Source organism: Vulpes vulpes, chromosome 2 (genome assembly GCF_048418805.1).
Source record: "Vulpes vulpes isolate BD-2025 chromosome 2, VulVul3, whole genome shotgun sequence".
Taxonomy (NCBI): domain Eukaryota; kingdom Metazoa; phylum Chordata; class Mammalia; order Carnivora; family Canidae; genus Vulpes; species Vulpes vulpes.
Window position 1 is genome coordinate 101854998 of NC_132781.1, and position 21509 is coordinate 101876506.

At 39.6% G+C, this 21509-nt stretch overlaps 1 protein-coding gene across 2 annotated transcripts in view; it reads left to right on the top strand.

The window, feature by feature from the left end:
• Positions 1–1635: 1635 nt before the first annotated feature.
• The window catches only part of APBB1IP (amyloid beta precursor protein binding family B member 1 interacting protein), a 99958-nt gene continuing 80084 nt past the window's right edge, over positions 1636–21509 (top strand). Inside the window, exon 1 of one of the 2 annotated variants that reach the window (XM_026013671.2) lies at positions 1636–1780. The gene's annotated coding sequence lies outside the window, so the exon portion shown is untranslated. Of the gene's footprint in view, positions 1781–1914; positions 2261–21509 lie in introns of those variants that run through there. The other variant, XM_072742076.1, reaches the window with a different exon arrangement.

Here is a 21509-nt window from a genome sequence, read left to right on the forward strand (position 1 = left end):
TGATCTCACACGCCACCTGTTTCGTCGTTCTCCTCTAGCCATATTAGCTACTTTGCTGTTCTCCCAGCATCCCAAGTACCCTCTTAACCCAGAGCCCTTGAACATTCGCACTCAAAAATCCACATTAATTAATTTCTCAAGTCATTTAGGTCTGGCTCAAGTGACACATATCAGAAAGATCTTCCTTGATGATCCTAATTAATAACAATTAATAACAGCTCCATCCCCACTACCATCACTCTCACCTTTTAATTCCCTCCAAAATACTTATGTCACTCATGAGTTAAATATTAATTTTGCAGAGACACATGGGTGGCTCAGTGGTTGAGCATCTGCCTTTGGCTCAGGGCATGATCCCCAAGTTACAGGATCAATTCCCACATTGGGCTTCTTGCACAGAGCCTGCTTCTCCCTCTGCCTATGTCTCTGCCTCTGTGTGTGTGTGTGTGTGTGTGTGTGTATCATGAATAAATAAATAAAATCTTTAAAAAATATATTAATTTGGGATCCCTGGGTGGCGCAGCGGTTTAGCGCCTGCCTTTGGCCCAGGGCGCGATCCTGGAGACCCGGGATCGAATCCCACGTCGGGCTCCCGGTGCATGGAGCCTGCTTCTCCCTCTGCCTGTGTCTCTGCCTCTCTCTCTCTCTCTCACTGTGTGCCTATCATAAATAAAAATAAAATAAAAGAATAAAAAAAAAGTCAAAAAAATATATTAATTTGCTGTCTCCCAACTAGAAAGTACTATCCAGGAGAGCAGGGAATTGTTTTCTCCATAACTATTTCCATTGTCCCTAGATGAGTAGGTGTTTAATAGCTTTTCATTAAGGGATGCCTGGGTGGCTACGCAGTTGAGTGTCTGCCTTGGGACCAGGCCATGATCCTGCGACGAGTCCCACATCAGGCTCCCTTGCATGGAGCCTGCTTCTTCCTCTGCCTAGGTCTCTGCCTCTCTCTCTCTCTTTCTCTGTCTCTCATGAATAAATAAAATACTTAAAAAAAATTTTATTCATTAAATGATTGAACTATCTTAATTTACCTACTTTGTGCCTCGCACATGTCTTTGTCTTCTCCACCCCCTTCCCCACACATGAGCCCTAAAAGACACAGCTGTATAGGGGAAGAGGAGCTGGGTCCAACCACATTTACAAACCCTGTTTTTAACTTCTATATTTTCAGATCTCCCCTCCCTATCCGGTTACTTCCAGTCAGGACTGCGCTGTTACAAATCACGCGGCCAAGAATGGGCGTGGGTGCATATGCAAAACTCGGCGTCACCACTCGTATCACCCTAATACATTCCTAGAAGTGGGATTTCTGGATCCAAGGATAAGTGCACATGTGAGCGGAGTAGCTGTTGCTGAGTCCGCCTCCGCGGGGACCTAGGATTCTTGGGTTTCCACCCGCAGCAATGTGCGCCAGAGAGTGCCTGTTTCTTCACGGCCTCGCCGGCCAACTCATGTCCTTAAGCTTCAGGCGGGTTTGCCAATCCGACAGTTGAGAAATGGCCTGAACCGAGCGCGCCCTTCCCCACCCGGTCGCTGACCTCGGACCGCACCCAGCCCCGCGCCCGCCGGCGGACAGCGGCGCCGCGTCACCCGGGCCGGAGCGCTCCCCGCGGCCCCGCGGCCCCGCGGCCCCGCGAGCCAGCCGGCTGCGCGCACGCGCGGGGTCCGCGCTCGGCACGCGGGCGCCGAGGCCGCCACGGGTGGGCTGCGCTCGGCGGGGCTCCGGCTTTGCTCAACCCTCGCGAAAGAGGAAGCGAGCGCGGAAGGGCTTGAGGTAAACACTTGGGCCGACCGTTGCAACAGAGCCCAGGGCGTCGGGCTTCTGCGGAGCCGTCATGTGGCCCCACGTCGAGTGACAAAGCAGGATCGCTGAGCGAGGGACGCTCCTGAGAGGAGGGGCGCGCGGAGGGGGGGCTCAGACGGGAAGGCGCAACTCCTCCCAGAACGTAGAAAGCCAGAGACTTTCTTTCCCCCCGTCTTTCAAGGGCGTGGCGTGGAGCGGGGGGGCCAGGGGACAGGAGGCTCGGCGCCGAGCCGCTGGGAAAGCAGCCGCCGCGCCGCACGAGCCCTCCTCCGCACGGCCGCCCGCGGGGGCGCCACACGCCGGCCGCCGCGCGGGGAGGGCCGGGCCCACACCACTTCCTCCCGCGCGGCCGACCTGAGCCGGCGCCGCCCAGTGTGCGCTTCGCCTGCCCCGCGGCTGCCGCGCCGCGCCGCGCCCGCCCGCCCCAGCCGAGCCCCGGGAGCCGTCAAGGTAAGCGGCCCGGCCGGGCCCCCGAGGGCCCGTGTGTCGCCCCGGGTCCGACCCAGCTCCCGGCCGTGGCCCGGAGGACCCGCGCCCCCCCCCTGCCCGGCCCTCGGGGGGACGCGCGGCCCCGGGATGCCCACTGCGCCCAAAGCTGCTTCGGAGGTGGATGGACAAGTGGCCGAACCCTCGCCTGTCTGGCGGCCCAGGAGCCCCGACTGACCCCTCCGGAGGAATTCCGGGGGGCGCTCTAGGGCGCTGTACATCCAGGGCCAGCCGTGTGAGGATTTGAGATTGACGATCGCAGTCTGGCGATCTTAGGGTGTTTCCTGAGTTTAAAACTTTTGGACAACCGAATCTTCTTTTTCTTTAAAAAAAAAAAAAAAAGTCTTTACTAGTGATACTCCTTTTCGTTTTAAAATAAGATAGAGGGGGACGACGCCTGGGTGGCTCCGTGGTTGAGCATCTGTCTGCCTTTGGCTCAGGTGGTGACCCCGGGGTCCTGGCATCGAGTCCCCCATCGGGCTCCCTGCAGGGAGCCTGCTTCTCCCTCTGCCTGTGTCTGCCTCTCTCTCTCTGTGTCTTGAATGAATGAATGAATGAATGAACCTTAAAAAAAAAAAAAAAAGATAGAAGAACGATTTGGACACCAGGAGTTAGTCTCCTAATTTGGCTTGGAGTGAATGGCCAGAGTGCCATTTTGTAGCACGAAAGAAACTAACTAGGATGTCCTGATATCCAGGAGTCGCCCTGAACCCTTGACCCCCTGCACCTCTTATTTTTCTTCTGGGGAGGTATTTCTTGTACATACCCTTGTGGAACGCTAAAGGTGTAGTTTCCTGGAGGCGTTCTAAATTCTCGGCCTCTGAACAGAAATTTCAGAAAAGAGAGCTTTTGTCCCTTGGAATAAACCGCCACTGACAATTTTCCCTCTGGCCTCACTGAAATAGTCTTATCGTTAAGACTAGCTGACAAAATTCACAGAAAATGTGCTAAGAAATCTTCCATAACCTCTTCCGGGTAGTATTTCCTGTCTGTTCAGTATGTTGTGAAAGGTCTAAGAAATATAATGTCATCTTTGGGTTATTAGTACTTAATAATTTTCACAGTGATACTAATATTTGTGTTTTTTCTTGGTATTTGGGATATTTGGATCTGTTGAAAAGCTGAGATGGGGCATTGATGTGCCCAGGCTTGGACAGATCAACATTAGATTTCAAAATTCTTCAATTATTATCTCTCAAGAAATATATCTTTATAATATGGATTATATTATGATTTAGTTACTTTAAATCTTTAACATGATACTCATTAGGCTATACAGTGTCCATTAATTTTTTATATTTTTATATCCTAGGGATGAATACCAAATACCTAATTTTTTAATGTTTATTAACTTATAGTAAAAAAGTTCTAGATATTTTCATATTATTATTAAGATGAATCACTTATAAAATTTATTGCCATAAATGTCTATGTTTGATATGCCGCTCTGAATTTCTTTAAACCATACTACTTTCTTTTCTTTTCTTTTTTTTTTTTTTTTTTTTGAGAGAGAGAGAGACAGAAATAGAGAGAGCAGGAGCAGGGAGGAGAGGGAGAAGCACATTCCCTGCTGAGCAGGGAGCCTGACTTGGGGCTTGATCCCAGAACCCTGGGATCAGGACCTGAGCCAAAGGCAGACGCTTAGCTGACTGAGCCACCAAGGCAGCCATAAGCCATACTACTTTCAAAAGCATTATTATTTTTATTTACTTTTAATTAAAATATTGTTTTAATTATTTTTATATCCAAAACCTTGTAGTGAGTCCACAGATCTTATAAGAAATTAAGTTGGCATATCATAGCTTGCCACACCAAAATATTTTCCATTTTAAAGACCTCATGAGTTTATTTTATAGGCCATAGAATGATCTTAGTAATTCTCACCTCAAAATAGAACAATTCTTATTAACATATTTTTAGTATGTAAATATGTCTATATATCTTTTAAAGATTTTATTTATTTATTCATGAGAGACACACAGAGAGAGGCAGAGACATAGGCAGAGGGAGAAGCAGGCTCCCTGCAGGGACCCCCGTGTGGGAGTCCATCCCAGGACCCCAGGATCATGACCTGAGCTGAAGGGAGACACTCAACCACTGAGCCACCCAGGTGTCTCAATATGTCTATGTTTTATGTCAGTTCTGTCATTCTATGTGACAAGTAGCTTAAAGTTTAAGCAATTATTATAAATTTAAGTAATTCATTATAAATTCAATAAATGCCAGGATTTGAGGTATTAGATTGGCACACTGGTTGTGTAGTCATGTTTATCTGTATTACAGTTATAATTGTCGTGAGAAACATGATTTGTAGGGGAAACTGCTATATATTTGGAAAAGTTAACAGATGTCTCTTGAGAAGCAACAATAGCAGCACTAAGGAATAGCATTGAATAAACTATATTCTATTAAAGGGGCTAGATTATAGGTGCAGCATGACAAGGCGGGGCCTGTGGATAGGGACCAGAGATGTGACCTATCACCACCACGTCTCCATTATCTTGCCAAATTCCTGGCACCATAGTTAGGACTCAAAAAATATTTTCTAAGTGTCCGGATACATCAGTTCCACTTCTGGGTTGTACCATCAAAATGTCACAAGCCCCTGACCCAGGCAGCCCTGTTGGTCCTAACCCTGAGGCATGAACAGGCAGAGATGTAGCCCCAATCCAAGGAACCACACCTTCTCAGCATGCACTCTGAAGCTTGAATTCATGACACAGTTTCCATACATTTCCTGAAGATTGACTAGGCACTTGATTCTTGAAAAATCATATTGTAAGAACTATTCTCTCTCAACTCGGTTTCTTCTTCATCACCAAATGGTAATCGTAAATAATTATTCTATTGACTTAGCTTAGATTTTGGACCAGACTCTTGTGCTAATTAGTATAGATGTGTCATTGCATTAATTCTCACATCCTGGGCTTATGCCATGATTATTATCTTTGAAGAAATGAAAGCACAGAGAGGTTAAGAAGGTTACACAGAGAGTAAGAAGAGCTGACCTTTGAACTGAGCTAGTCTCATACCAACACCCTAGCAGCTGTACTGGGGACAGGGCTCAAATGGTGAAAAAACATGGAGCCTTTCTTCAGTGAACTTGTAGTCTGTTTGCGGCGAGGTGGTGGTGGGGGGGGGGGAGGGAAAGGGGACATAAATGGGCAGTGAACAGTTCTACACATGACCAGAATTGTGTGCTGTAGAAGTAAATATCAAATCCCTGTACTACAGTGGGGTCAGGGAAGGGAGGATGAAAAAAAGGTAACCAAGGAACTTGCCTTGCTGTAGTGGGAAGATAAGGTATTATAATCAATTGTGAAGTTATTATCTTTATATATGTCTTTTGAAAAAATAATCTGCTTTGGCAGCCATCACATGTTTTCATTTTTATATTTATTCTCATCCCTCTTGATAGCTTCTAGGTTGACTAAATCAATAAAGCCATGAGTATCATATTCTTTTTATTTCTGCTGGGGATCTTTTCTGATTTCATCTCACATCACAGACCCATCAGTGAGATGGTTGTGGGCTGGGAGAAGGTATAAATGCTAAATCAACAAATGTTAGTTTCCACACACTGGCTAGAAGATTTATGTCCAGAGAGGTATATCAAACTAGAAGGAAAATAAAGAGTGGTAGTAGAACAAGTAAATACTAGTCTAGATTTATTTTTGTCCTTCCTTTTTTATTATGAAATGTTTCATATACAAAAGATGGTGTATAATGTATATGTAAATTATAATGAATAATAATAAAGCCAACATCTGGATACCTATACCCAAACTGAAGAAGTAAAATATTACCAATATATCTTCTGACTTCCTCCCAATAGCATTCCCCTTTTTTCTCAACAGACGTCATCACTATTGCGAATGTGCTGATTTTTTTGAAAGCGTGTAGAGAGCATGTACATGCATTTGCAAAGACGTCAAACTAAGAGAGTACACCGGCACTTGGGAAACAGATTAGAATCTCCACCAACTGTAGGCATGATTGTAAAGTGAAGTGTTCACTGTTAAGTGAAGACAACTTATTTTAAACAGCATAAAAGCAAAGTGGGCTATAAATGATTAAGAGTAAGTACCATGGAAATAGTTAGAGGTATCTTACTCATTACTGAAGTGACCAAGATTCACCAGTGGATAACCATAACTTTTAAGGGTAATAAAAAATATATAACTTAGGAACTGCTCATTTTTTTATGTTACTTAAATTTCTACTTTACATACGACTCAGCCATTTAAAAAATATTTGCTGAGCACTATTCCAGGTGCTTGAGACATGATGGCAAACAGGAGAGGCAAAGATCTCTGCATTTCTGGAGTTTATATTCTAATGGGGAGATACAGATAATAGTCAATAAAAATAATAAGTAAATAATTTCAGTAGTAATAAGTGAAAAGTGTCATAAAAAAAAAAGACAAAGTTGAGCAAAGTAAACTTGTAATACTTAATAAGGTGGTCAGGCTTGGCCTCACTGGGTAGGATAGGATCTGAGCAAAGTTTTGAAGGAATTAACTAAGAGACTATCTGAGGGAAGGGTGTTCCCAGAAGAGGGAACAGCCAGGGCCAAAGCTGTAAGGCAGGGATCTGCCTGGTATATTCAAGAAACAAGAAGACCCACGTGAGTAGAAAGTATATGACCAGGAAGAGAGTAGCAGGAGATGTGGTTGGAGAGGAGCATGAAGAGGTGGAAGATCATGTAGGGTCTCATAGGCCATTGTAAGAATTTCTGCTTTTATTAAGTGAAATCGAGGGGCAGTTGTGGGATTATGAGGAAAGGAGTATCATGATCTGACTTATATTTGAAAGGTTTGCCCTCACTGCTTGAGAATAAACTGAACAGAGTAAGAATGAAAGCTAGGAGCCCAGGGCAGTCCGGGGGGCTCAGCAGTTTAGCACTGCCTTCAGCCCAGGGTGTGATCCTGGAGACCTGGGATTGAGTCCCACGTCAGGCTCCCTGCATGGAGCCTGCTTCTCCCTCTTCCTGTGTCTCTGCCTCTCTTTCTCTTTGTGTCTCTCATGAATAAATAAATAAAATCTTAAAAAAAAAAGCTAGGAGCCCATTAGGAAGCTTTGGGAATCACCATGCATTTTGAAGGTAGGGCCAACAGAATGTGGGGTTTGATGACTCCAAAGTCCTGGCCTGAACAACTTGGAAGATGGAACTGCCATCAATTGACAGGGGGAGGTTGGAGAGGAGGTGGTCAGAAGTTCAGCTTTGGATGTGAATATGAAGTATCAACTGGTAAATATGTGCTTATTATATATAAGGGTAAGGTCCTTCAAGCTAAGTAACTTTTTGGGTAGATACTATTATTCTCATTTTACAAACTTAGAAATGATAGTTTGAGAGTTAAAGAAATGGAAAATAAAACCAGATCTTTTATATCCTATGGTTTTAACCATTCTTTCAAAATTTGTTGAAAGGAAAAGAAAAAACCCTCTTTGAAAGGGTTGTTGACCTGTACTCTTTATTATACAGATAAAAATTAAGAATATAGTCAAACCCTCAGTAATATTCCACCTCCATGAGACTCTAGACAATGAAAATTATTTTTAATGAGTGGAAAGACAAGAAATACTAAAGATACACTAAGTGCTAACCAGTGACATGGGCATTCTGCAATACAAGATTTCCGTGATTGTGTTTAATAATGGATTCTGAGGGATGGAGAACAAAGGCCTTTTCCCCAAAGGAGATTTTTTTATCTCAACCAGAGGTTAAGATACTTATATTTACAAAATCTAGGACCAGATTTGGAAGAGAGGGGAGCTTCATTTTGGCACTGCTGGATATCCAGATAGATGCAAGTGTTTGAACAGGGCTAAAGGGCCACTAACAGCTGTTGGAGAATGTTAGATGACACTGTTACAGTATTTGGAAAGCTGAAAGTACTTTCTACTTCATTAGGAAGTATACTGAAATGGTGATAATTGATATTTCACTTGTTCTGGTTACTATAGGCATCAAAACAGCATAGTTATGGAATGGTAGTATTTAGTGGAATGCTGCTTAAGTGGTTGATTACCATTTAATAGATTGTGTTTTTCACCAGGCAAAACTCCAGTCTTTAATTAAGTATATTTTCAAAATCTGGAAGCATGTATTTAATAAAGAAATACTTTCAATTGAATGCTTTAAGATTTCATCTCAAAAATAAAAGAATTAGGGGAGGGAGGGAAATACCATGAAATCTTTTGCAGGTGATTTACAACATATTAATTACATTACTAATTAAGTAAATTTATCTTAAGGCCACTCTATTTATAGTAACAACATTAACGAACTCATTCATGTCTGCTAATAATGTAAAATTCACAACTGACAGGTCAGTGAACTGAGTAGCTTCTGGATATAGTATTGGTTTGTTTGTTTTGTTCTTTTAAGAGGAAGGTTTCCTTCTGGTTAAATTCCATAAATGATATGGCTTAGCAAATGAAGACTATTCCTTAACATGCTTACTAATTCAGTATATTTATCCTATTGTAAGCAACAAGCAGAAATGAAGTCGCTTGGGCCATGAATGTGAGCAAACGCAGTGCAACGCTATGCTGTAAACACGTGGCTCATAAGACCACTACTGAATAGAGAAGTTGAAACCCCCAAGATAGTCACCCCACTGTCAGAACAGAGAAGCATCCCTCAAAGTGAGACTTACGGAGGGAGTATGGTTCTTGTATGTATGCTTGAGTTGCATGAAACCGCTAAACATGCTGTAATCAGAACTATTTTTTTTCAGTTTCAGCACATCTATAGAAGGCCAACCATGTGCCCAATGTGGAAGGTGTAAAGTAGAATAAGATATAAGATATAGCTCCTAACCTAAAGAAGCTTCTAGTTGAATGGGAAAGACAGGCCTGTAAATAAACACATTCAAGTGTGTGATATTCAACGATAGGTGTGGAAATAATATGGTGAACAGAGTGACTATAGGGAAGACCTTCTATGAGGGTGACCAAGAGGCACTTTGAAGGATAAAGGTATTTCCAGGTGGCCACTGGAAGGCCACCACGGGTACCACATATATGAAAGAGTTTGTCAGTTCTACTGGAGGATAAAGTACAGTGGGAAAGGAAATGGGGCAATTCTAATTTAACTCTTGATGACTCATATTCAAATTACATTCATATGTTACAGTTACCACCATCTATCACCTTTGAGTCAACGTTTAGGCACTTGTAATAATGGAACTGTAGTACTCTAAACCAGCCTTTTTCAATAGAAATATAAAGCAAACCATATATATAACTTCAAATTTTCAAGAAGCCACTTGAAACACAGTAAAATAGTGAATATAAATATAAAAATAATATAAAATATTAATAAATAAATATACATATAAATGTATATATAAATAAAATATATAAAACATATAAAATAATGCTAGTTTTAGTAATACATTAAATTTCATTTATGTCCCGAATGGTCATTTAATTACTTAATAGTAATTATACTAAATAGCATTAAATTTAAGTAATATTAAAATTATTGGTAAAATCTTTTATTCTTTTTTTTCATACCAAATCTTTTAAAACAAGCATTTTTACCCTTATAGCACACCTCTATTTGGACTAGCCACATTTGAAGTCCTCATGAACTAGTGGCTACCCAACTGAACAGCGCAACTCTAGATAATGGCAAAATTATTGTGTCCTAACTATACGCTGACTCTTCAGGTGCATGGAGGATATAGGATGAATTATGAAGTAAGGTAAAGGGGAAAAGCAGGGAATAGCATTCCTATAAGTATGAGGTCTGTCCCTGGAACTTGATTTTAATTCATACTTAAATCTGCTCTCAATACTTTCTTAGTCCTCTAGCAACAAAAACAAACAAACTCAAATTATCATTGCTTTCCTGCCTTTTTATTCTTTCTCTTCCCTTCCCACTTTAATTTTTGGATTCTGCCTAATAGTAACAGAAACTGAAAAAAAAAAAAGAAAGAAATGGTGGAGCAGTGTGCCCTACACCAACCCACATCCGGCAAAATGTGAACTGTTGGTCTAGGCAACAGTGGTTGCCACCTCTCTCTCTGTGTCTGTCTCTGTCACTCTTTCTCTCTCTGATTACACCTACTAGTCATATGCATCAACAACAGCTCTCTTTACTGTGGTTCTCAACTCCAGAAATATACTTCCTTTGTGGAGGTAGAGACAGTAGTGATAGGATTTGGAAGATGGAGTTGTTTTGATTCATGGGTTTGGTTTGAAAAAGCCTCAGGGGTGTTCTGCCTGTCTTATTCAGAATGGCTAAGAATCTCTGTCAAAGAAACAATATTTATAGATGTCCTTCCCAGTGGCTTGGTCTTTTTAAAATGCCTGGTCTACAAAAAAATGGCAGTCCAGCTCAGTTTCTAGGTACACAGAAATGCAACAAAGAAAAGTACCCATCCAGCTGTAAACATGGGAATGTGTGTATGAATATGTGACTGAAGTTTGTCTCCACGACTGGTTTTAGATGGAGAGTATAGTAATAAAAATGATGATAATAATAGCTGATATTAGTATCACTAATACCCCTTTATATGTGCCTGTCACTTTACTAAGCACTTTATAAACACCATTTCACCCCCATGAGAGAGGGACTGTTTTGTTTTGTTTTGGTTTTGTTTTGTTTTGTTTTGTTTTGAGGGACTGTTTTCATTGCCATTTTTTAGCTGAAGAAACTAAGCCAACAGGGAGGTTAATAAGTAACTTGCCCAAGATTACCCAGCCGCTGAGTATATTTACTAAGTAAATGGTATATGTCAACACTTAATGAAAATACAGGGTTCCATATCTGAACTCATAATTGAGTATGAAAGACATATAAACACTGTAACAGAGGTATGAGCAAAGCAGTTGCCAATTTTCACCTCTTAACAATCACAGTCTTTCCTTTTGGATGGCAGCATGACATGCTGATTTTGAACATGAACTTTTGAGTTAGACCCAGGTACAGTCCAGTTCACCACTCGCTGGGTGCATGAGCACACACAAATCATTTAATTTCTCGAGGCTTGAGTTTTATAGCCTATAAAATTAGAATAATGCCACCACATCAGGGAATTGTTTTGAAAATTAAAGTAGACACTCTAGGTGTCTGACCTATAGTGACTGCTCCACATTTATAACTCCTCCTATCATTATTTTAAAGTCAGTGTTAAAAAAAAAATAAAGTCGGTGTTAATATATATGAATGTGAGCTAGCTTATACTGAGTTCTAAGTACCAGCCATGGCACTATGCCAGGTCCCAACAAAGTTAATGTGTAAATTTTGCCTCTACAACATAGTTGAGAAGATAACAATACATACCTTAAGGGAACTGATGAACTATCAAATTAGTGATCCTCACAACTGCTGCTACAGGATATAAGATGAGGGTAGATCACCAGGATCCAGCAGTGAGCCTTGAGCTGGCCTTGCATAGTGGGTAAGGATGAATAAAAGAGAAAAAGAGGAGGAACAGCACAGAGGTATAGTGTGTATGGAAGAAGAGAAATAAACTACTTTTACTGTAAGCAGAGGTTTAATGGAAGATGTTGATGAGTTTGGAGTGATGTGTTTGATGGATTGTTGATGAGCTCATCCTAGAAGGTGTTTTCTCTGATCAGCTTTTCCAGCTCCCTGGAAACATGCAAGGATGGCCTGCACACAGGCAGCAATGAGGGCTGTAGACCAACCATCTAGTCTCTGCTTCCTGACTAAAAGCACTGGCTTCTCTGCCACCTGCTCCTTCACCTTCTGTTTGTCTTTCTCTGATTGACATGGACTTTCCAGATTTGGTCTTTGTACCTTTTGGGACAAGAGTGCTCAGAGAGCCTACTGATTTAATCTTGGAGACTGCTGCAGTACAAACCCTGATCACTCCTGGGAAAGGCATTGGGGGAGTTGCCCCTGGTGCATATTGACAGAGGAGGGCGTTGAATGACCCTCCACAATTTGACATAAAGGGATGAGAGAATAATTTCATTTTTGACAGGTTATCTCTGCTGCAGAACTAGATTTGTGTTACCCAGGACCCTGCTGGGACAATGAGCCAAATGGTATAAGGAGTTCAGACTTTTTACCAAGAGGCAAATAAATGATAGAGATGCCCCCCAAAAAACAATAATTGCTTAGCTAGTTGAAAGATAAATATGAGCCATGAATTAAGGACTGGGAATATCGTTTAAAAAAGTGTTTAAGGATTTGTAGTCTGACATAAGAAAGTTCCATGGTAACTGTTAGGTGAAACAAATATAAAATACATAGGCTTTTAGAAGTTGAATTTCACTCCATATCTGCTAATTCAGATGTTTGAGGTTCTTGAGGTCTTGAGGTATTTTGTTTTGTTTTGCTGGTATCTATGTATTTTAAAACAAGGATTAATTTCTATGCCAGGTTATTCAGTAATCTTTCTGTGGTTGGACTCAATTTAAGCCAGTGTTGCTGGAGTCTGGTTCTTTGCAGGAGCAATCAGAAATTTACCCTAAATCCATTTGGATTGGTCCTGGATTATAGCAGTATAGTGCTTGCTGTTATAGTTCCCTTTTATTTTTATCACAGTGGCTGGTTCACTGCTGCCTACATTTCACAAATGACTCAATGAGTATGTTCTGATTAAATGTGCAAAGAACTGTAAGTTGTTAAATCATAGAAAGAGAAAAAGACCTTTCTGGGAGGACTTTAAGGTATTAAAAAACATTCTGCTCTCAGTAGCATCTATTTAAAAATAATGACTCACACTACACACAAAAATTAACTCAAAATGGATCATAGACCTAAATGAAAAACTCCTGGGAAAAACATAAGATTAGATCTTTATAACATTGGGTGAAGTAATAGTTTCTTAGATATAACACCAAACACACACACACACACACACACACACACACACAAATAGATAAATTGTACTACTTCCAGATTTAAAACTTTTGTGCTGCAAACAGTGCCATCAAGAAAGTACAAAGACAATGCACAGAATAGAAGAAAATATTTTGTTTGCAAGTGATATACAAAGAGTCCCCAGCTTATGATGGCTCAACTTAGAATTTTTTGACTTATCATGATGTGAAAGCATTGCTCATTCAGTAGAAACTACACTTTTAGAATTTTGGATGTGGATCTTTTCCCAGGCTAGCAATATATGGTACAATACTCCCTCATAATGCTGAGCAGCAGCCCCCAGCCTTAACCCTGTCAGCCACAGGATCACAAGGCTCAACAAGTAATATGCCTATAACCATTCTGCACCGGCATAGCCATTGTGTTTTTCACTTTCAGTGCAATTCTCAATAAATTACATAAGATACTCAACACTTTATTACAAAATAGGCTTTGTGTTAGATGATTTTGCCCAACAGTAGGCTAATGTAAGTATTCTGAGCATGTTTAAATCTGGCTAGGCAAAAGCTATGCTGTCTAGGTGTATTAAATGCATTTTTTACTTAGGATATTTTCACCTTACAATGAGTTTATTGAAACATAACCCATCTGTATCTGTTAAGGGACTTATATCTAGAATATTTATAGAAGTCTTATGAGAACATAATAATATATATAAAATCCATTTTAATACTAGAAAGAAGATCTGAGTAGACTTTTCTCCAAAGAAGATATAGAAATGACCAGTTAGTTAACACATGAAAACTGCTCAGCATCATTAGACATATGGGAAATGCAAATCAAAACTGCAATGAGAACTTTATACTCACTAGGAGGGCTATAATCAAAATGACAGATACATGTATTGATGAGGATGTGGAGAAATTCAAACCTTCATACATTGCCAGTGGAATGTAAAATCACACCACAGATTTGGAAAAAGGGTTCAGCAGTTCCTCAAAAAGTTAAAGTTATCATATAACCCAGCAGTTTCATTCCTGGGAATCCTAAGAGAAATGAAAACATATTTTATGCAAGATCTTACATACAAATATTCATAGCAACATAATTAATAATAGCTGAAAAGTGGAAACAACCCAAATTTTCATTAACTAATGAATGGATAATCAAAATATGGTGTTTTAATATGATGAAATATTCAGCAATAAAAAGAAACAGTGCTGATATGCATTACAATGTGGCTGAACTTTGAAAACATTATCCTAAGTGAAAGCAGCCAAACACAAAAGAATACATTTAAAAAAATTATTTATTTATTTATTTATTTATTTATTTATTTATTTATTGCTTTCAAAGTACATTTTATTTATTTTTTTTAATTGGAGTTCAATTTGCCAACATATAGCATATCACCCAGCGCTCATCCCGTCAAGTGCCCCCCACAGTGTAAAAAAATTTTTTTTAATTTAAATTTTGCTTAGTTAACAGTGAAATATTGGTTTCTGGAGTAGAATTCATTGATCTGTCACTTACATACAACACCCAGTGCTCATCACAAGTACCCTCTTTAATAGCCATCACCTATCCAGCCTTTTCCCCACTCACCTCCCTCCATCAGCCCTCAGTTTGTTCTCTATCATTAAGCATCTCCTATGGTTTGTTTTGTTTCCCTCTCTCCTTCACCCCCCCCTGACTTCCCATATGTCCATCAAAGTGAAATCATATGGTATTTGTCTTTCTCTGACCAATTTATTTCACTTAGCATAATATACTCTAGTTCCAACCACATCATTGCAAATGGCAAGATCTCATTCTTTTTAATGGCTGATATATCGAGAGCCTATAGGCTCTCTCCATAGTTCAGCTATTTTGATAATTCTACTGTACGCATCAGGGTGCATGTACACCTTTAGGTCTGTATTTTTGTATCCTTTGAGTAAACATCTAGTACTGCAATGGCTGGGTTGTAGGACAGTTCTGTTTTTAACTTTTTGAGGAACCTCCATACTGTTCTTCATAGCGGCTGCACCAACTTGCATTCCCATTAACAATGTGTAAGAGGGTTCCCCTTTCTCCACATCCTGCCAATACCTGTTGTTTCTTATGTTGTTAATTTGAGCCATTTTGACAAGTATGGAGTAGTATCTCATCACGGTTTTGATATGTATTTCCCTGATAATGAGTGTCGTTCAGCATCTTTTCATGTGTCTATTAGTCATCTGGATGTCTTTGGGAAAATGTCTGTTCATGTCTTCTGCCCATTTCTTAATGGGGTTATATGTCTTTTGGGTGTCAAGTTTGATAAGTTCTATAGATTTTGGAGGGGGATCCCTGGGTGGCTCAGTGGTTTAGCGCCTGCCTTCAGCCCAGGGTGTGATCCTAGAGTCCTAGGATCAAGTCCCACATCAGGCTCCCTGCATGGAGCCTGCTTCTCCCTCTACCTGTGTCTCTGCCTCTCTCTCTCTCTCTCTCTCTCTCTCTCTCTCAAATAAATAAATAAAATCTTTAAAAAAAATATTTTGAATATTAATCCTTTTTCAGATATGTTGTTTTCAAATATCTTCTCCATTTCATAGTTTCATTGATTGTTTCATTTTAGTTTCATTGATTGTTTCCTTCACTGTACAGAAGTTTTTTATCTTGATGAAATCCCAATAGTTCATTTTTACTTTCTGTTTCCCTTGCCTCCAGCAATGTGTCTCGTAAGCAGTTGCTACAACCAAGGTCAAAGAGGTTTTTTGCCTGTGTTCTCCTCTTGGATTTTGATGGTTTCCATCTCATATTTACATCTTTCAGTCATTTTGAATTTATTTTTGTGTACAGTGTAAGAAAGCGATCCAATTTCATTCTTGGGTGCATGTTGCTGTCCAGTTTTTCCAACACCATTTGTTGAAGAGACTCTTTTTTCCACTGGATATTCTTTCCTGTTTTGTTGATGATCAGTTGACCATAATAGTTGTGGATCCAATTCTGGGGTCTCTATTCTGTTCCATTAATCAGTGGGTCTGTTTTTGTGCCAGCACCATACTGTCTGGATGATTACCGCTTTGTAATATAGTTTGAAATACAGAATCATGATGCCTCCAGTTTTGTTTTTCTTTTTTAGGATTGCTTTGGCTATTTGGAGTCTTTTGTGGTTCCATACAAATTTTAGGATTGTCTCTTCTAGCCCTGTGAAAAATTCTGGTGGTATTTTGATAAGGATGCATTAAATGTGCAGATTGCTTTAGGTAGTATAGACATTTTAACAATGTTTGTTTTTCCAATCCATGGGCATGGAATGCTTTTCCATTTCTTTGTGTCCTCTTCAATTTCTTTTGAGTATAGTTTTCAGAGTACAGATCTCTTTTTTTATTAGGGGGTGGAGGAGGGGCAAAGAGAGAGAGACAGAGAATCTTAAGCAGGCTCCACATTTAGCACAGAGCCCAAAACAGCTCCAACTCACAACCCTAAGATCATGACCTAAGCCAAAATCAAGACTCAGATGCTTAACTAACCTGGGTGCCCCATAGTATAGATCTTTTATCTCTTTAATTAGGTTTATTCCTAGATATCTTATTGTTTTTGGTGCAGTTGCAAATAAGATAAATTCCTTGATTCTTTTTTCTGCTGCTTCATTATTGGTCTATAGAAATGCAACAGATTTCTAGATACTGATTTTATATCCTACAACTTTACAGAATTCATATGTTAGTTCTATCAGTTTTTTGGTGGAGTCTTTTGGGTTTTCTACATAGAGTATCATGTCAAAAAGACCACGTATTGTATGGCTTCATTTCAATGAAATGCCCCTAATAGGTAAATTTATATAGAGAGAGACTAGATTCGTGATTGCTTAGGGTGGAGGAGGGGGAGAGAAATGGTGACTGCTAATGGCTATGGAGTTTCTTTTAGGAGAGAAGAAAATGTTCTAAAATCATATTTTAGTGATGGTTGCACAACTGTGTAATTCAAAAACTATTGAATTATAAACTTTAAATGTTATGTGAATTATATCTTAATAAAACTATTTTTCAAAATATGGAGTTCAGGGCCTGTGTTCAAGGCTGCTCTAACTACTGGGAAGATGAATAGATGCATTAGAAGCAATCTGTGCTTTGACTCCAGTACATTAAATAAGTATCTGGCATGCCAGGGATTATAAAGAAAACAGTACTTATAGCAGTAGAGGAGATTTATGGGAAGAACACAATGATATCTGGAAGGTGAAGTTGGAGAAGTTGATGGGAGTTGGATTGTGAAAGAATATAAAACCCACATTAAAGAATATAAATTATATCCTGCAGACAGGAGAGAGCCACTGAAGTTTTGCTAACTGAAAGGATATGAAGAAAACTGGGGGGCAGCCCAGGTGGCTCAGCGGTTTAGTGCTGCCTTCAGTCCAGGGCCTGATCCTGGGGACCCAGGATCGAGTCCCATGTCGGACTCCCTGCGTGGGGCCTGCTTCTCCCTCTGCCTGTGTCTCTGCCTCTCTCTCTCTCTCTCTTTCTCTCTGTGTCTCTCATGAATAAATAAGTAAAATATTTTTTTAAAAAAAGAAAACTGGGTTTTGATAAGAAAGCCCTAGTGGCATTTTAGAGACTGGATTAAAGGAGAAACTAGAGGTAGGGAGATAAATAGTAAGCAGGTGGCAGAGTCCCGGTAAGACCTGTTGAGGAGCTGAACTAGGGTGGTAGTTGTAGAAAAAAATGGGACAAATTCAAGGGCATTAGGAAGGGTTCATTGATCGGACACACTGGCTGTTCCAGTTGGGGGCCTCAGGAACAGGAAGCTAACAAGATGCTCCCGAAGTTCTTGAGAATGGCTAAGGGGAGATAATTGAATTATAGGTAAAGACAAATGTAGACTCGTTTTTGGCGTGGGAGGGAGTAAGGGTTTGGGAGTATAATGTGGACAGAGGCCTAGTCATGTCTAGATGGCTCCTTTTAGCCACGAGTCTGAATCTGGTCGTCACAAACACCCATAGCTATTAGGTTAGCCCAACCTATACTTCGCTGAGCCTGCTCTTGCCTTTGTCTCATCTGCTGTTCCACTTCCTAACGTTCCTGTTTCAGTTCCACAATTCTTGTGACTCCCACATTTGACTTGGGTGTCTTCTGCCCAGACATCCAGTCTCAGCCTTACTTCACTGCACTGATCTTCCCTGGGATCTGATTTGCACTCAGAGCTATGCTGACTTTCTCCCAGGTCCCATAATAACCTCTAACTTGGATCTTGCTGCACCATGACCTATGTTGGCAAGCCAGGGGGTGTTGAGGGGCAGGGTGGAGCAAAGAGGCAGCTGGAAGGGGCCATGTGGTGGTCTAACCACTACCCTCTGTAGAAATGCCTTGTGGACAATAAAAGTATAAATGCAGGGCTCAGTGTGAGGAGAAAATGGTGACTTGGATAAGTAAGCTGTTTTTGTGTCACTCAGCAGTATATCTACAGAGAATAGATAATAGAGGTGAAGATAATAGAAAACAAAGATGAGGGAGCATCTACCCCAAAGATAGTCCTGATTCACAGCTAAAATGACTAAATCATTTTTCTGAAGTGGTAACTTTGTTGCCACCTTTGCTTCAAAAAGTAGTTACGGCTGCATCTTTATTCATATTTATGAAATCTGGATATTTTTATGGTCATGCCTTTGCCAAGACAGGTGCCTAGGCAACAGGAAGATGAGTGGAATGGAAAGTGTGAGGACATGATGTGTGGTTTCTTGGAAATTTTACTGAGACCTCTATCTGGGAAAGTCCATGAAACACCCAATCAAAGATTAACCAACACAGTATCCCATTTTTCTTTTAGTGTCCATAACAAAATGAACCTAAATTATCTCTTAATATATTATGTTCTTTATATCAGGACATCACTGGACTGTTGCAATGTTCTAAAACAAGTTATTAGAGGTAAAGTTGGTGCAAAATAAAGACTATAGTATGCAATCCAAAAATATTAAGACCGTATTTCATTGTATGTTTCCCATTCTGGTAAGATTATAAAGCAGTGAATTCTTTAATATACTTTGGTATATTTTTATGTTCCATTATGTTCCATCATTGTCTATTTTATTCTTACAATATTATTGTTCTGCTTTAATTAATAACTGTCATTTTGAAAGTCTTTCGTTCTTCTTTTTTTTTTTCCTCTAAATTTGACCCTGGTTAAATTGAGTATGTGTGTGTATACTTTTTCCTATGGCTATTTTCTTTGTAGTTTGAAATTGTCCTTTGAAATTTTCTCCTCTGATCCATAGTTGTTAAGAAAATACTTTTTTTTCTTAAGGATTTCTTTTATTTACTTAATATTTTATTAGTAGTTTCTGTTTTATTATATTTAATCAGAAAATACAGCCTGTACAAATTCTCCTTTGGGGAATTTATTGAGATTTTCTGGTATATGACTAGTTTTCAATAAATATTATAAACTAAGCCTAATTTTTTTAAAGCAAAGTCTGATTTTTATTCAAATCTGTTCTAGTAGCTTTTTTTTTCCCATTAATCAGTCATAAATAGAGAAGAAATGTGTTCCATTGTTAAGGTCATGGTTTTATAAGCCAAATCTTTAGTATTATTTCTATATAACAATGATATAGTTTTCAAAATAATTTGAATATGTAAACGGATATATTTTTGGCTGGAAAGCTTAGTAATGATTCAGTTCTGAACCTGGACAAGTAATGCTAAAATCTTAATTGCAGTTGTTGCTCCTGAGAAATAATGAAAATAATTAGATTCTGATAAGAAAAACACTTCTTCAGAAGTTACTAAGCATAGTGACAATAAGTAAATAAAATATCTTTTATAAAAATAATCATAAAATTCACCAACCAGAAACAACACCAGAAAGATATATTTTCGTTTGAATTTTCTTTTCCCTAAGACTCTAGGCCAGGAAGACAAGGAAGTATTTTTTTTTTTAAGATTTTATTTATTTATTCATGAGAGACACACAGAGAGGCAGAGACACAGGCAGAGGGAGAAGCAGGCTCCCTGCGAGGAGGGACTCAATCCCAGGGCCCCAGGATACCTACCTTAGCCAAAGTCAGACACCCAACCACTGAGCCACCCGGGTGCCCCAAGACAAGGAACTTGCAGTACACGTTCCAACTCAAATTGATCCTGGCAGTGTTTTAGAGAGGAAAGTCACAATCATATGAGGTAGAGAAGAGTCTCTTTTCCCTTTTTTGTGAGCAGCTTTCACAGTGGAATTTAATGAAAAGGCAGCCTATGGAATGGAATAAATTATTTGCAAACTGTGTATCAGATAAGAAGTTAACATCAGAAATATGTAAAGAACTCATACAATTCCATATAGCAACAACAAGACAAACAACCCAGTTATAAAAAAATAAGCAGAGGACTTAAATAGACATTTTCCAAAAAAAGGCATACAAATGGCCAGTGGGTACTTGAATAAGTGCATAACATCTCTGATCATCAGGGGTGCAAATCAGAACCCCAATGAGGTATCATCTCTCACATCTCTGTCAGAATGGCTGTAATCAAGAAGACAGGAGATAACAAGTGTTGGCAGAGATGTGGAGAAGAGGGAACCCCTTATACATTGTTGGGAATGTAAATTGGTTCAGGAACTGTGGAAAACAATATTGAAGTTCCTCAAAATATTAAAAGTAGAACTGTCTTATGGTTCAGCAATCTCTCTTCTGAGTATATATCCAAAGGGAATGAAGACAGGATCTCAAAAGGATACCTGCACTCTCACGCCTATTGCAGCATTATTTACAATAGCCAAGATATGGAAACAACATAAGTGTCCATCAGTAGATGAATGGATAAAGATGTGTATATATACAAAATGGAATATTATTCAGTCTTCAGAAAGAAGGAAATCCTGCCATTTGTAACAACATGGATGACCTTGAGAGTGCTGTGCTAAGTGAGATAAGTCAGACAGAAAAAGACAAATACTATATTATCTCACTTACATGTAGACTCTAAAAAAACAAGCTCATAAAAACAGTAGAATGCTGGCTTCCAGGAGCTGGAGGATGGGAGAACTGGGGAGATGCTGAAGGGTATAAACTCGCAACTAGTGGATAAATGGAGGTCTAATCCACAGCATAATGATTATACTCAGCAAAGCTGTATTATAAACTTCAGAGTTGCTAAGGACTAGATCTTAATTGTTTAACCAAAAAAAGAAATGATAATCATGTGACATTATAGAAATGTTAGCTAACATGTGGTGATCATGCTGCAGTATATAAATGTATCAAATCAACACAGTGCACACCTTAAATATATATAATGTTATATTTTCAACTATGTCTCAGTTTAAAAATAAAAGCTTGAAAAAGATAAGATAAAACAAAAGGGACAGGACAGATGCCTCTAGAAGATTGTCCACATGTGGCTTTCAGTTATGTTGCTCATTTCCACCTAGCAGATCTCATGT